The 16,850-nt window shown below is 39.1% G+C and overlaps 1 long non-coding RNA gene across 2 annotated transcripts in view; it reads right to left on the bottom strand.

Moving 5' to 3' along the window:
• Nucleotides 1-16,850, bottom strand: part of LOC147755101 (uncharacterized) — a 62,544-nt gene that overhangs the window by 43,002 nt on the left and 2,692 nt on the right. Inside the window, exons 2-3 of one of the 2 annotated variants that reach the window (XR_015330440.1) lie at nucleotides 3,517-3,586; nucleotides 2,924-3,219 (exon numbers count right to left, since the gene is read on the bottom strand). The exons of the other annotated variant lie outside the window; for it this stretch is intronic. This is a non-coding gene — a long non-coding RNA (uncharacterized LOC147755101). Of the gene's footprint in view, nucleotides 1-2,923; nucleotides 3,220-3,516; nucleotides 3,587-16,850 lie in introns of those variants that run through there. 2 annotated transcript variants of the gene reach the window in all.

Raw genomic sequence — 16,850 nt, 5'->3', positions numbered from 1 at the left:
GAAAAGGAAAATGTGACGACGACAGCCGTACTAAATGTAGAACCAGTATTATTTACATCCGTGAATTTGAGCCCGATCCGTGCTGTTTATTTGGGGTTTATTCATGCAGATCCTTTTTGCAATTAGACACTTCAAATTTACTCAACATAATCTTATGCTTCTGACTATACGCTAGACTTGTCAGTTCGACAATGCAACGCAGTACAAAAGCATGAAGGTCAGATGGACTCTGGTTGGTTGGCAAATTTAGCTGACATCATTTTCTAAGTGTAGCGCAGATTTAACCTCCTGGGCTGGGCTAACATGAGAACAAAAACCCGCACAGAAACTCGCTTTTTTTCCATTTTAGGAAGTTAAAATAGGCCATAAGCTTTTGGAGCACTTTACATGTACGACACTATGTAAATCTGATGTCGTTATACTGTTGATATATGCTCAATCGGCCTGCAGTAAAGAACGCTTTTGGAGGAAGTACGAGGTACCACAGATGTACTCTCAGGACTTAAAATCAAAAGATTTCTGCCGAATTTAAACTATAGGGCAACAATGGGTGGTATGCATAAGGATTCTTGGCTCGAAGATTTCAACAATCAAGTTCAAAATTTAAAAAATAGACAGAGACGCAAATATAGCTAACTAATATGTGTCTACTAAGAATCCAGCTACCGAGTAACTTGTACAATATTAATTTCACCGTAGGTTATCAAGTGGTTTTCCGTATACTAAATCCAACGAATTATTCTTCATTTGCACTTATTCAGTTCAACAATTATTAATGTGTAAGTACCCGCAAGTCTGTTCAGAAAGACCTAATAGTAATGACATTAAATTTAAATATATGTTATGAGGTACCGATTAAAACTGTGCAATTTGAGGGGATTTTTCCTAGTACTTCGCAAATCCGAGTTGTAGTGCGTACAATAGTCGTATGTTTTCGGAGTAAACCAACGTTTGCATGATATGTGTTACCAATCAGATAAACTTCTATAGTGTTGAGTTCATGAAGCATGAGTGTTGAAGTCATTACTTAATATCACAGTCTTCACCACGGGACATTGTTTTAGCGATTCGATTCTACTTGATCCCGTTTTCAAAAAGCTGCGCTGGCCACTTGGCCAGCAGACCACTCATTCATATATCTCATCAGAGAAGTAGATTTGTTATTGAGGATTTTCTTTTAGCTTTAGACATCCAGTAGTTGTTATAGGTTTTTATTAGTAGTAGTCTTTAATATGCTGTTACCTTAATATTTAACATCAAAGTTATGCTACGCATTCGCTTACACAGAATATAACAACAAAACGTTCATATGAACCTTTGACTCAAATTGATCTGTGCAGCAACGCGCGTTTCTTTGAAATCTCATCAGAAATATGTAAATTAAGCCGCGTAGCAAACGAATACATCGTGATAGTCAACTCCAGCTTCTGCTCCTAGGTAGAGATTGTTTTACAGCTAGCACGCTTTAATCGGTTAATAAAATAATTATTAGGTACAACGTGGCTAGCTGTAATGGATACGCGTGCACGTCCGAAATAGAGGCGAAAGGGCTAAGGGGAGAGCAATGTTCGCGCACTCTCCACCCAAGACTGGCCGCTAAGTCGTCTGAGGATTGGCAGTGCTAATACTGTAGATCATTCGCACGCAAATAGCTTTACAGTAAATAAATCTGACCAAAAATAAAACAGAGTAGAACCTATACCAATGACCTGCTATTTCGCAAACTCAATGTATCTTTCAGTTTGCGTTTGCTAACAATATTATTAGAACTACAATGGATGATTGATCAAATCCGTCATCGACAAAGCCTAGAAAATGACTTGAATTGGTACTGGCAAGGATAAATGTTCTCAACATTATTTCATATCACCCATTTACATTAATACATAATTACAAGCCCCATATAAGCGGCAACATCAGTCAAGTTGTCTTCGGGACGCTGAGTACGATGATAATAATTACTGTGTGTAAGATTGGCAATAGTTGATAGGTTATAGTTTAGTGTTTTTAACTCTTTTTGTAAAGGGAATAGTTTTCATTTTTATTGATGGTGATGATGAATGAATATTTTCTGTTAGACAGCCTGTATTAAGAAAAAAAAAAACATATAAGAGAAGTCGCCAACATACATAAAGGCCATGCTTTAGTTTTAAACCAGATACCTGAATATTTATATTAACGCTATATAATATTTAATATATGATTCCAGAAATATACGACTATGTGGCAACCATTGGTTTCGTTGAAAAAGAATATAGAAAAAAAGTCTTCTGTATCGTTGAATAGTCAGTTTAAGTCTATTTACTGAATATTAATGCGTTCTTCAACCAAAACTTAAAATTTTGACACGTCAATTAAAACATATATTACCCGACATCGTTACCGCGCACTCGAAAAAGACTAGCAAAAAAAATTATTGTTTATATGATGCTAAATAAGTACGCAAAAGTTCCTTTTGCATAGAAAGCGGCATGCTCAGCCACGATATCTTTTCGCAATTCAAATGGTTTTCATGAAGGGTTGTAAATTGAAAGACTACATTATTTAACTTATTACTACTATTAGCCTTTGAGTTATTGAATCTGAACAAGTATTACAAAAAAGGTAGGCTTCACTCTGTATGTAAGCGTGTTCACTTTTTCAATTGGAACGACGGTTGACCACCACGATCTTCAACGTCATAATCCGAAAATCAGTCCTGCTTTCTTTTCTTTATTTAGTAGTCATTCGCATAGTCGAGTCTCTCATTCGACCTATTAACGAACTATGATGACCCCAAATAAATTGAACTGCGAGCTTATTTTCCTTGGTTTGTTTGATGACATTTAGCTTTCATCTATACCCATAAAGGGGCCGTCTTTCAAGCTCTACATTATTACGCGTGCATTTCTTAACCCTTTTAGCATACGAAAGGCGCGTTCAAACTGCGGTCCATTAAGATATCGCTAGATTCTTTCTCAACGGTGGTACTCTTCGATTAGGCATGTATACTAAAATTTCATATATTCATATATAAAAGCCCAGATCCTCTGTTTACTTACGTACGAAATGTAATTGCATATGTTTTTATGCGTGGCTTTTAGAGGCTCCCCGAGGCACACGAATCTTTACAATCAATCATGTTTCTGAGAATTCTCATACTTGTATTCCTAGCGTGATCTTGAGCAGGAAGTAGTCTAAGTCCTTGATTTTCGAACCAACGTAATCCTTTCTTCTACACTGAAAAAATTGCAGAGTTTTGTGTGGCAGCAAACTCAATTGGTATGTGAAGCCAACGCCAAATGATGGATTTTTTTTTTCTTAGACTGTGAAATTCCAAACAACGCACTTACCTTATGTACAATTATATTTTTAAAGATTAACACAAGGCAATCTTGATACTTTGGAGTATCAGCGATAGATTTTATTTCAAGTCCAATAACCCAAACAGATCTAACTAACCTTACATTTTACAGTATCTGTGGACTAAAGCAAATATTTTTTGAAATGCGCTACATAAGGATATTACGAAAATACCTTCTGTGGAATAGTAACCGTAACGTGATTCATTTTGGACTGATGTGTGAAGACGAATATTCTTGAACTCCTAGAATGTGAAGCATCGAGTTTAGTGTGAGAAACAGGTATGTTTAGGTTCAAGGCGATCATTATAGTGAACACCATATATACAAAACACTTTATATTAGCCAAAACTAAAGATTCAATTTTTCTTGATATTCAGAAGCGATTTCTAAGTAAGTGGTACAACAATACTTTATAGTACAGTATGGCTACTTGATGATAATGCGAGACCACATCGAATTGCTGGACTTGCGGCAGGAATACGCAATATAAGTATTTTTTCAACGTAAGTCCCTAATTACTTCCATCCATTAAGTATATTAATTGGTAGCGTACATTATGAAACAACAATTTGCTTAAAGAAATAATGGATCACGAAATTCGGTATGATAACGCGCAATGACCAATACCGCAAAGCGTTAGCTCAGGTGAGTAACTGATAGGAAAGAATATCCCCAGAACTGTACCACCGTATCATTGTTTTCACGCGCTCAGTTAAAAGTTAAATACTTAAGGGTGCGCAAGCTAAATCCAAACACCTATTTTTAACAGCTTATAGAGAGAGAACTGCCGTAATACGCCGAAGTACAGGTTGTGATCTTCTGTATTGAAAAATGATATAAATGGCTAGCCGCGTGCCGCAGTAGCCATTGTCTAATTACGGAGTCTTATCAAGTGAAAAAGAAGGCCAAGCTTGAATCCTCCATTTTAAGATCTAACCTTTCGCTACAAAATTTCCAAAGGAATTGGGGCGTAGGATCAATAATGGAATATGTGCAAAATTAAAATTGGTAGCGCTTAAGGAAAGCAATGGCCAATGGCATTCAAGTTGAAGCAAAACCTGACCGGCATATAAACTTTTTTCTGAGGAGCACTTCGGACGCTTCAGAAGCAGAGGGCCACAAGCCGCGCACAGTTATTGGAGCTCAAATGTTCAACAGCTAGTAGACTAGTGGTGAACGTGTGGGCGAAGTCGAAAGAATATTCTCTTGGGAAAAGAGTGTATTTGGAGGCCTGCACTAACGAAAGATATTGCTCAGTAAACGGAACAGCAACTGCAAGGCATTTTGTTGATCAAGTTCGTAGGCTCAGAGCGGTTGTGCCATTTTAGCTATGACTCAAAGCACAAAACATACGACGGCAGGACAAAAAAATTCGCAGTGGTATTTTTACGCAGCGCATGAAAGCCTTACATAATGAGCTCCTAAGTTGTTTTGAGGAGCAAAACGAATCGTTTGACGACTATGCATTACAAAAGAAAGCTATCGCTGTAAAATTGACCGTCAATTGTGATAAGAAAGATAAATAGTCACAAAAAGTAGAACTGAAAGATCAACTTTTAGTGCGAACGTACACTGATATTTTGCTCTATATTGCATTGAAAAAGCGATGACCTTGGTAGAATAAGAGCGTTAGTGGTTCACATACGTATTCCTTCTATTTAAAACGGAGGAGCACTTTCTGTCTCGGATGCCTAAAACCGATACATTTGGGTTTCTAACGTATCCGGGCTAATAGGCAGCATGGCCAAGCCTGTGCACGAGCAGAAAGCATGCAGTCATTCTCGAGCCAGCCTCTATTCGCCAACTTACGCATCGACTTACGCGCTCTGCATACATTTTGCATAGAAGTGGGTCGGCTTTTTCAGTTCTGCAAAAGTATTTCTTAACCGGCTGTAATTAAATAGAAGTTGAACTAAAGCGCAAATTAGCCTACGAGTTTTCTTTTTAACGACATATCCTAATATTTAGAAAAATTTACGTGGTTCAGTATCTGTCAGAGACTTCCCGTATCTCACACCGTCTCTGCTGCTATTTTCTCAACATTTATTCTGCCTGGGTTAGTCAGGCATCCTCATTTTGCTATGAACGGCTCCAATGTATGAGGATTATTGCGTACCCGCCGGGCCAGGACTCCAACGGCGACTATCGCAGACCTATGATTTGCTGTGCAGACGCGTAAAGCCATAGGTCTTCGTGTGTCGTTTAGGAGTTGACCTATGGTCGCTCGCTAAAGTAGACACGACGGCTTAAGTTACCGTAACTTCTCGAACTGCTACTGACTAGTGTTAAAGCCTACAGAAGTAAGGGAAGTTCGTATTTGTAACGCTTCTTCATTTAGAGAGCTCAGTTTATATACAAACAATTGAGCTAACGCATAAACAGGACGTGTTTATAGTATTGCCTAAAGTATCGTCAAGCGTTAGAGGACGGAACAATACAAGCTCTTCAGCAAGGATCTGTTTGTTAAGGATGAGAAAGCGACTATCTACAGAGAGAGCGAACCGTTAATACTCGAAGGCAATGCACACCCGAAGATTGTCGGCATGTTTCCATCAAGGATCTGAAGCTCGTACTAGTGTGGAAAGAAAATACTGATTTTCCTCTACGAACCGTGGGTCTGAAGCGTGCAGGCAAATAGGGTCAAATATTTCAAGCCTTACGATGCACTGTGTCAAGTGAGTGAGGGACACAAAGTAGTGTTCGGTACAGTTTTAGAACCAATAATTTTCTTGATATTAAAGAAAAATGTGGCGCAGAACACAGTCGTGCTGGAGGAGGACTAGATGAACAGTAAGGGCACCAACAAGTGCAAAGTGCCGATATAAGCTTAGAACCGCAGTCATTTCACACCAATCAACCATTAATAATGGCTCCAGTGGAAATTACTGCTAACTTGTTTTGCTACCGAAATGTGTTCGCGAGGCCTACGAACAGGGTAGAATACAAGCGGCTGACCAAATTTGCCATTGAAAAGCTATCATAGTCATTTTGTTTCATTCTAATCATATCAACTGTTAAGCGAAAGTTGATTATAAAGATCCTTCGAATCAATATTCCGATGCCATTAATAGGCTATATACAAAAAGAGAGGCTATATACAACCAGAGACGCATTGCACTTCCCATTCGATCTCACTTTGAATTTTCGGCCTATCAAAAAGCCGCGGGTATTACGCCGGAAGGATCATTTGCTCGAAATATGTCAAGGATGGGCCTTGTAACGCCTTCACTGTCCAAAAAATGAGAGCGTATTTGCAAGAACGAGTTGACGAAGGTATAACATTTTCAATTCTCTATCTGATTATGGCATGAGGTCCATACGGCGATCAGGCGACGAGTTTAGAAAAAAATGCTGAGAACAATAGGTAACGATCGACTGACAGTTTGCTGTAATTTTTTCATGAAAATCATCTGGTTGTTAGGTTTTCACTTTCCGTAACGATCAAACAAGCCGTGTTCGAGCATCTAAAGAAGTGAAAATAGCTGTTGAATCGACAAATTTCTTTCAACAATTTGTAAAAAGATATGCAACAATTACAAGCCAATTAAGTCAGTAGTAAAGAATGTTAGCTGATTTGTACAACCAATGCGAAGAAGCTTTCAAAAACTAAAAATAGTTATTCTCTAGTTGGTTTTCACGACGTTTGAGGTAGGCAAGCTAAAAAAAATTGCATAGTGATGTGAGTACTGTTGGACTAGGAACAGTACTGCGTCAGATTAATGATAGCGATTCGCACATGGGGCATTAGTCGGGAACCGTCGTCGAGTAGATGTCATCATCATTTGACGCGATTGGAATAACTTATGTGGTGTGAAGACTGCAGAAACTAGATCACTGCTTACTTGAAAGTCACGCGTTTTTTTGTCTTGCGGCAGTGTCGTGATAGTTTTCAGGTTCAGTCGGCCCATTTTGCAAATAACGCAATAGTTAGATCAGTCTGTGAAGGTTGGAATTGAAATTCAACTACGACTAGGGACAGCAATAGAATATCAGTTTCGGCCTTATAAAAATTCTGAATACACTGATAACTGAGCATATGACAATGTCCCAAAGTTAGTGTGTGCTTACGCTCAAGTATTTATAATATTGGCAGGAAATCTATGGATAACGAAAATCCTTGCAATATTTGGAAAAAAAAGACCGAACCGCACCTGAATAAAACAGAACTCAACACTTCGCAGTATACGGAAGTGTACTACTTCGGGAGAGATACTTCGTAAGAGCCGTATCAGTCCGCGAATACGGTATCTCCTAAAAAAGTAAGACATTGGGGTACGATTACGACAATCTCGACAACACTAACTTTCGAAAGTGCATCGCTATGTTAAGCATCATAACCGCTTATTATTTTTAATAAGGATTTGGGATTGGGCAGCGGAATCGTTTAGAGTTGAACTACGCGTGAATCAAACAGCAGTCAGCACAAGTCCAAAATTTTTATTGGAGGCTCTACATGTTTGTTCTCTTACAGAACAACGATGCAAATATGTGAAATGGCTCACGAAGAGGCAGGAAAGGTGTGGTTAGCAAAAACCGAGATTGGCAAAATGAGCCAACAAAACTAAAAAGGATCTGGTGACGATGAAAGTGGATGAGGAGGGACGATGGTTGCAGCAGCTCAAGGAACATCGACAAATGGTTCGGACGTCGACACCAGTTAGTCAGAGACAAGACGAAAAGCAGTCAAGACACCATTAATACACCGTTAACTAAGATAAAACGAAAGCTAGCTCTTTATGGAAGCTATTTTTGAGAGATCAATCGTCGAACTTCATATGTACCGGTGATGAATACCAGTTTATAGTTAAAGTTCATAATTCAGCTTTAAAAAGCATCGAGCGAAAATACATGCAGAGAGCAACTGTTTGCACGGAAAGTCGCGAAGTCACACTCATAAAAAATAGCTATCATACCGATAGGCTCGACGGTTATGGTAACCATGTCGACGAATATTTCAACGATGTGTAACAGCAATTTTAATGGCAATATTTTAATCGAGAATACCAGCAACAAAGACAACAAAAATAAATCACCGATTAATGGTAATATTAACAACTACAGTACTAGTAATAATTTGATAGTTAATATGTAAACGAAAAATGATGTATGCGACAAAGGATGTAATCTTTAAAAAATCAATTGTCAAGAATTGCTGAATGTAAATAATCAGTTGCAGCTTGACAAAACACGCAACAATAAATTCTCGTTTGCATTATTCAGAAAGAGAAAGCTACGATTGGATGCAGAACGAAAGCAGCGAGGACCCTTTTACGCCGGAAGCGTCGCAGCACTCCGAGCCCTGTCGTGAAATGATCTCACTGGGTGAAATAATTAACTTCCCGCCCAATGGTCCTGCGGTTTTCATCATTAATCTAGCTACAAGGTCAAGAAATTTTAATGCATATAATTCATTGAAGTAGCTCTATCCGCAATTTTAGCTCGGAGATTTTATCCAGTGCATTTATGTGATCTGGACAGACCTCACTGTATGAGGTTTAACAACACTCCGTGGCACCAAACACACTTGCTTGAAAAGCTCTATTTTGTCTAGTTTCGCAGGTTAATGTATCTGCAAACGGTAACGTCGCTTTCCATTGAAGACTACATATACGTTCACTGAAATACAGAAGACAAAATACCTTGCATCAATTCCTAAACCGTTCTAAACAACAATCGTTAAAATGAGTTCGAAAGAATCCGTATTATCTTCTAATATTGTAGTTCTTAGGTGCGAAAGAAGAAATAAAAAAACTGTAAATATTGTAAGCCTAACCTAAGTAATTACTCTGGAAATTGACCCAGAGCAAGAACAGTTCGCCCGTTAAGTCACAAGTAATCAATAATGTATACGTATGTGTTAAACGAAATATAATCATAATAGCCGAATAACTTTCATATAATTATGTGAATGCTTCGATAAGTAAAGCAGAGCATACGAACTTTACACGCTCATTGTTTTATACAGCGCCTGACTATGTTTCCTTAAATAGTTACATCTGTACCAGATCCTAACAACCACATTTACTGAGCAAAATGCATTTATTTCAAAACCCGCCTCTATTTACGTCCCGCGCTGCCATTGTAATTCAGTTTAGTTTCGATTAGAGGGCGAGCTGTCTTCAACTACTCTATACATAGAACGTTATACATCGCTGAGTTTTAGCTGAAATATAACTCAATGATGCTAACTTTGTAGTACAACCGTATGTCGTGAACAGCAGACACGACTCCGTGCAGCCGACGCCTATAGAGACCTTGCCCTCGTCTGCTTGCTTGACTTTAGTGTTCATCTTTATTAATTGGAAGCTCTATTAGTGTTTATAGCTTTTGATACGCATACCCAGGTTTCGTTCGCTAACAAATATCGCACTATGAAGTGTACTTCTAAGCTCTATCACGGATTTCCGTCCAGTCAAGTACGGAGCTTTTAATTTTCTAAGAAAACTTAAAATAAGCTTAATAACCTGTTGGGAGAACTAACGTTTCAGCTTTTCGTGGGAGCACTAGACGTGACCGCTTCGAGTCGGAACCTTATTTCCATAATCCGCTCGGCACCGAAATTACTTGCAACTAGTTACGATTCTTTCCCATTCTTACAGCGATAAGAGCTTATCGTCCAGATAGTTCTGGTTTTATTTTTTGACAGAATGGTGCCGATATAAGATCAGGCTTGCGCACCGTGACTACCACACCCTAACGAGGCTTATCTTTCTATCTGTTCAAAATGTGCCGTCCTTATCGGAGTTGAATTGCCGTCACATCAGCGGCATAGTATGCTCAAAAACGATTTTCGGCTGACGCGTTAACCACGACTAGTATTCAAATTTACATCAAGTCGGCACCGTTGGACTCTGAAATCTCTTGGAGACGTCTCTTTTGGGACAAAAATTCTGGATTCGCCAATTCTGTAAAGCACGAGCTTCCCTAACGTCAATACGCGAAGGTGCTTAGCGGAATTGTTAAGCTGAAAAATCTGTCCAAGAAGGTATCGATGATTTTTTGCAACATCCGTGATAGTCAACCTTGAGGATTTAGGTGACTGAGATTGTTCATCCGACTCACATAGAAGTGTTCACTGAAACCAGTGGCCAAGTAAATGATTCCATAACTGAGGCAGTGATGTAGTGCGACAGAAGCGCAAGACGTGAAAAGACAGTGGCCGTGAGATGAAACGTCTTTTTTGATCTGCCGCCTCCTTAATGACGGTGTCCCTTTCCTTATCATATTATATTCTTAAATCGGCTGTATACTAATCATGCATTTTCATACAAATTACACTTTTTGAGATTAGTTAACTAGTGGGGGGAACTAAGTGAGTCGAATAAAATTCGGATTTATATGGCAAACGTATAATATTCTGCTGCTGTAAATTCAAATTAGTACTAATGCTCGCCGATTGACGTTGGCTCGTATCCGTAGAATTTTCCGTAGGTTGTAGGTTAACATGATAGCGACTATTCAGACTGTCTAATATAGCCAGTTTGGGCGTATGTGTTAACCCGAAGCGTGAGCGAGAAGTGTTCATATCCTAGTGTATTGTAGTAGTACCTGTTATTCACTATTGGAGACAGCCCTTCTTTTGATTAACTGCAGCGAATATTTAACGTATCGATGAAATTCCCGTCTCGTACATGTTTCTGTTAATGAGTTGGTATTAATCGTCGTAATTAATTAGTCAAACCATTCACTTTTGTCAGATTGCATTTAAAGGCATATATTTATAAAACATTGGCATAATAATTTTATTATGCGATTCTATAGCATATATATGACGCCCTCATAGACCCAACTAAAATTTCGGCCATACAACGGTTCTTGAAGCTGTCAATCTAACACTAAATCTAAAACTTATAAAAAAATTATTTAGAATTCATTATTGATTGTACTGTACAGCACATTAGTGCCATACTTCGACTTGTTACCTAACCGGACTACTCATTGACTGAAGTTGCGAGCAAGAGGAAGGAGCACAATACATATCTAGACCTACTAGAGACATATACATATACATCAGGTTTATAAAACGTTTGCATTTTGCATACTGTGGACTGTATAGCGTGTCATTACATGTTTGTTAGACCGCTCAGGTCCTTTCCAAGCCTCGTCCATTATGGCCACTATTCGGATCCCCGTTTTGTTGAGTTTTTGGAGTGGTAGAGTTGAGTATTTATTGCATTGGCGACGGAGGTTTTCGGCCAACATGTCTAATCACAGGTTGTTCGGTGCAATCGCATCACCCTTTCGAGAAACGAGGCCTTTCTTTGCTCACTGAGATTCTCTTAGATTATCCCGAATCCGGCAACTAGTATATAACAGAGATGTTATGTAATGGAGCCGACAATGACTGAGGGGTAAGTACTATCTATCAAGGCCTTTCTGCATCAGTATGCAGAGACTGTAGTCGTCATGTGAAATCAGCAACCCTAATTCAGCGAATCGTTTACATATGTCAGCTACCAGACAAAGAAGAATAGCCTGTTAGAAGTCTCAACTATACCGCCTCTCCTAAATTCTATTCTTTTGGTAAAATTGATTGTCTGACTCAGTTCCGAGATTGTAGATTGTGATCTGAATAGGACCTGCTGCACATGGAAGCGATTGCTTCTGTAAGTAAGTCGTTTGTATAGGCGACTGCTACTGCAAATAACTAAGCCGTTTGTATAGATAAAAACGTTTATCATATTAATGGCTTACGTATTTTGTTGCATGGATTTCTAAGCAGGACTGACAAAAGGACAAGACCTAAGTTATCATCCTAGACGACACCTATATTCTGCAGAAACGCCGATAATTTTAAGCTCCCATCATTGGCTCTCATCCTGTTCTCCTTAAAGATTTTGCTGCCATTAGGTTAAACATGCACGCAAAAACGTCGACGTCGACGAGAGTGTTTAAGCATAAATTCCTTTTTAAGGACTGCTTTGAGGTCCATGAATACTACACAGGATATTGTCGAGAGCTACTTCGCCTTTACTTAATATCGGCACGTATGATCTTATATCCTGTATCTATCGAATTATCCCTTCTGTATTCGTATTGCTCCTTGGAGATCGCACTCCCACTGTCCAGAAGCTTGGTTTACTCTACTTGCCAGCAAATACGAAAGAAGTTTATACAGCAAACGCTATTATTCGCGATCTTGCATCGTAATGATGGCTGACTTAGGTCACCTTTGCCCTCGAGGATAATAAGCACTGTATTACGCCATCGAACAGAAAGCAGTTCGAAACAAGCAAGTTTGTTGGACAAGGCGGTCCAGAACGCAGTTAGCCCTAGGATAGCCTTGACGTGTTCACTCCCTATCCTGTCTGAGACACTTCGATCGTCGATGCAAAAAATCCCCTCAAGCTGTAGTGTTGCTAGTAGCCTAAGCGCATACTACCGGCGTGCAAGGTGGTAACTGTAACGAAATAAGACTGACGTCTTCTGGGTTGAATTGGACAAATTGAAAATCACGGGATGTCGACGAGCTGACGCGCAGCGACAACAATCAAGCTTGGCACTGGTAAAACCTCATAAGCCCGTTCCAGAAACTTCTTCAATGAAGATTTCTTTTCTTCAAGCGAGAAGTAGTCCCAACAGGATTTTCAGGAGACCAATCTGATAGAAAAATGCATCTAGAGCTATTCTTCCTCACAGAAAAAAAAAGATTCTCGTCGACGTATTTGATTTTATTCTTGCTTGTGTTCGTTGCCAAGATATGCATGACAAAGTTTCCTGAAAGACCGACAAGAGTTCGTATTGTTATGATGTTGACTACCAACAATAATGCTCTATTAGCGTGTTTCGAAATATTTACGAACAGTCCGAAATGGGTGCATTGAAGTCTCCTGTCAAAATGGTGGGAGCGGCAAAAGTAGGATCAGTTACGGCTTGTGAACCATCGACAAGCTTCTTCTCGAGCGTCAGTGTGCATTTCTTGTCACTTGAATGCACGTACGCCGTCACAGGCCATATCCTTGAACCGTATAACACAATGATATATTGTCTTTCACAGGCGCGAGGTGAGATGCCGGACTTTATAATTGTAAAACACCGAGAATTTACCAAAGTCTATTTCCTTACAAGAAGGGAGAAAAAAGGGAGTATTGGCTAGTTGCTCCGGTATTGTTGCAAGGATGTCGAATGAATTTTAGGCTTCAAGAGGGACAGTGCCAATAAAGAGGAGCTTTTGCACGAAATTATCTTCAGCGTTTCCCGCGATTCTGACTTCAACGTCTGCTCCAAAAGCATGCTCGAGGCCGGTTGTGTGATTTTAAACTGTTTTTGGGCATGTCTGTATTTTTAGCACTACAAAGGCCTGATTCGTATGATGACAAGAAGTGTTCGTTGTAGGTGGGGACATGAGTTCCAACAATCCTTTCGCAACAACATGTCGTACGATCGATTTCTATAAGAAAGAGTACTCCCTAAAGGTCAAGAGCAGCAATGTTCTTTCCGTGCGTCCCTTACAAAGCTATTAGACTTTCTATACTCTTGCACCCAGGTGAGCACTCTGTACACTGGACCCTCGTAGTGGCAAGTTACCCTTGGGATCTGTGTTCTTCCTTTAAAAGTTTTTTTCCACCTCACCCTAAAAAAGATTAAATTCACCTGGCGATACGATACGTAATTTTCTTACCTGCAGCGTTCTAAACGAGTAATTGAGAGGAACAACAATGCGAAAGGCGCATTTTCGTCACATTTCGGAAAGTATGCTAGCAGCGGCCTTATAGGCACCATAAAATAGATAAAATATGCAGCTTTTGAATGTAGTGTTTTCAGTTGGCTTCAATCGCTGTTACGAATCTGTCTTTTTTAAACTCCATGCATTTGTAATAATGGTCTGCCTACAAAAAGATGGCTACTGGGCCATTTGAAATGTCGAGGTGCTCTTCATTCTCGACCATCGAATTATTTTTATTGATTTTCGTGGCTGCATATACCAAGATGGGTATTTTCTAGTTGCGTAAACTCCTGCCTGGCCGCTGTAAAGGTTCAACGAGAGAGTTACTTCAGATCGTCTTCGTTGACGTAGTTACTACACGGAATTCCTGCTGTTTGAACATTTTTATTCTTTCATGCGCTTGTATTTGAGGATTTAAGCTTTATAATGCCTTAACACGGTGTTATAGAAATGTGGTGCACGCCGTCATTTTGCTTGTCAGCAGCGAACTCTCCGTACATTTTATAAATTGTTCGATTCAATAAATTGGCTAGCTTTCTACAGATAAGCTATATAAATAACGCAATCATGCCTTCGCTGTGTGTCTTATCTTGTTATCTTATTATGGAGCAGGGAATCTTTCATTACATCTATCATATAATAGGCTGAGACTTTTTTCATCAGACTTTTCGCAGTTTTTATCACATAGTACGTATAACAGATACTACTAACTGTAAATCTTTGTCAATAGGGATTCTGGTGACCGTTTTTGTCCACTTAGGCTTTGGGGCTCGCAGTCTGTCTTGTGTGTTATCAATATTGTGTTCTGTTGTTGTCCTATTTCAAAGATCGCGTCATTCATTCTATCTGTTCACAAAATTCGTTGTTGTAATAATAAATAATTCCTTTCTACTTTTCATTAACTTTTCGTAACAACTGTTTAGTAGTTGCACTCATGTCGGTAAAAGCCCTGGACTATTCACGGTAATACAATTATTTAATAACTTGAGGATGAATTATGGTTTATAACTATTATCCCCAGACTCCGTAACCTGGCGCTCTCTGAATTAAAACGTAGTAAAAAAGAATTATGTTGTACCGTGTTTGCCAGAGGGTAATGTATATTAATTCAGCGATTTTTTTTAAATTTAACTATTGGTCAGTGTTTGCTATACGTTTCTCTCATCTCGCAACCCGTTTATTTGAATATTTTAAAACCTGGCGTCAGAAAACTTGTCTAGTAATCTTTGGGATGTCTTTTATTGCCAAATGTTACGATTTTCAAATTGATAATTTCAAATTGATTGGAGAAAATTGTAGTTTGTCAGTATGAAGTCGGATGAATACGATCGATGCAATAAAAACTTTTATTCAAACTCTTTGATGACCCTTTCATGACGTTATCAGAAAAATTGATAACTTTACCCTTCCTATTGGGTCTTATTACCGGCTAGCCCCTTTTACTTACGTTACCACATTGCGTTTCTTAAATTTTTGGCAATGAATAGAATTATCCCAGTCCTACCAAAAGTAAATTATATTCTTTTTCGAGCAGAAACCTGGCTCAAGTCTGAACTTAAGCGTATCTCCCAGAGTCATCTATCCCTCATCCCGTGTCACATTAGTGAAGAGCTGCCATTTTCCGTTACTTCTAACAAATTCGTGTTGGGACCCTTGTGGCTGCGTTTTACGCCATGTCGGCCAAAATGTCAGGATTTAATGAGAAGTCCATTCCTCAATGTTCACAGCTCGTAGTCCTTGCAGTTGACCACCTCACGAGTTGCTTGCCATCCAAGCCATCAAAATGACAAAGACGAAATGGCAGTCGTCACACTACGTATCGAAAGCGTGTTCCGTGCGTTGCACCATTGCCAATACTTGTATTACCACTATTCCATTTGTCTATGTTACTGCCCTTCATGATATCCCTTATTGACACTTTTTATTAGACGCTTCCAACTACATCAAAAAGCTATTTTGTTAATAAACTTGCTAAAGCCAAAGACGCATTATGTTCGTATCATCTCGGATTGCACCGTGTGACAATTCCGTTATGATGACTCATCTAGTCAAATTTCGACATAAAGGATTCAAACACCTTTTCCTATATGCAAATGAAAAATTTAACAAACGTAGTAAAATGGCCCTTCTGGCAAATTTACTGGCAACTGACAATGCGGAAAATGCGGAAAATGCGACGTTACTTTTAAATCGCTCAAAATCACAGCGCGTTGTTCCTGACCGGGCTTACACTAATTCTGCCCATCAAACCCCCACGGACCTCCATGACATCGACTTCGCACATAAACTAACCTTAAAATATCTAACATTGATCAAAGATTGACTCTCATTTCTGAAAGCCTGCTTCTACTCATCTTTATGAAGCTGGCCAGCGTACTTGCTAGACTCTTGGCCATTTACAAGGTCTTTCGAGAAAAAAATTGTACTCTCAGTTTTTCGGAGGAGCATTACTAGTAAAGGATAGCGCTTAGTTGCTGAGAACTATCCTCTCTCTGTTCAGGAGAGTATAGTTTGCATTGTTATGGAGGATATTATCATAAATCACATCTGCTTATTTATGTTACTTTGGAATTTTGGGCCCAAATCAGCACAATTTTATCCGCACCCAATCACAGGAACTTTCCATGATGATATACTTGCATAGAACCTATTTTAATTTTTCTCCAGCATTTGATGCAGCGGATCCCGACTTATTATTCTCAATAATATTCGCCATCGTTATGGGACCCGAAGTTGGTATCGCGTCTTTTTCAAGAATTACTGAATCAGAGTGATCTGCGAAGGCTTTGCGCGAAATTCCGCAGGACTCCTATTATAGACTCTGGCCTATACACCATATC

The sequence above is a fragment of the Varroa destructor genome, unplaced genomic scaffold, assembly GCF_002443255.2.
Source record: "Varroa destructor unplaced genomic scaffold, Vdes_3.0 BEIS01000006.1, whole genome shotgun sequence".
Lineage (NCBI taxonomy): Eukaryota > Metazoa > Arthropoda > Arachnida > Mesostigmata > Varroidae > Varroa > Varroa destructor.
This window is presented reverse-complemented; position numbering and strand designations above follow the sequence as displayed.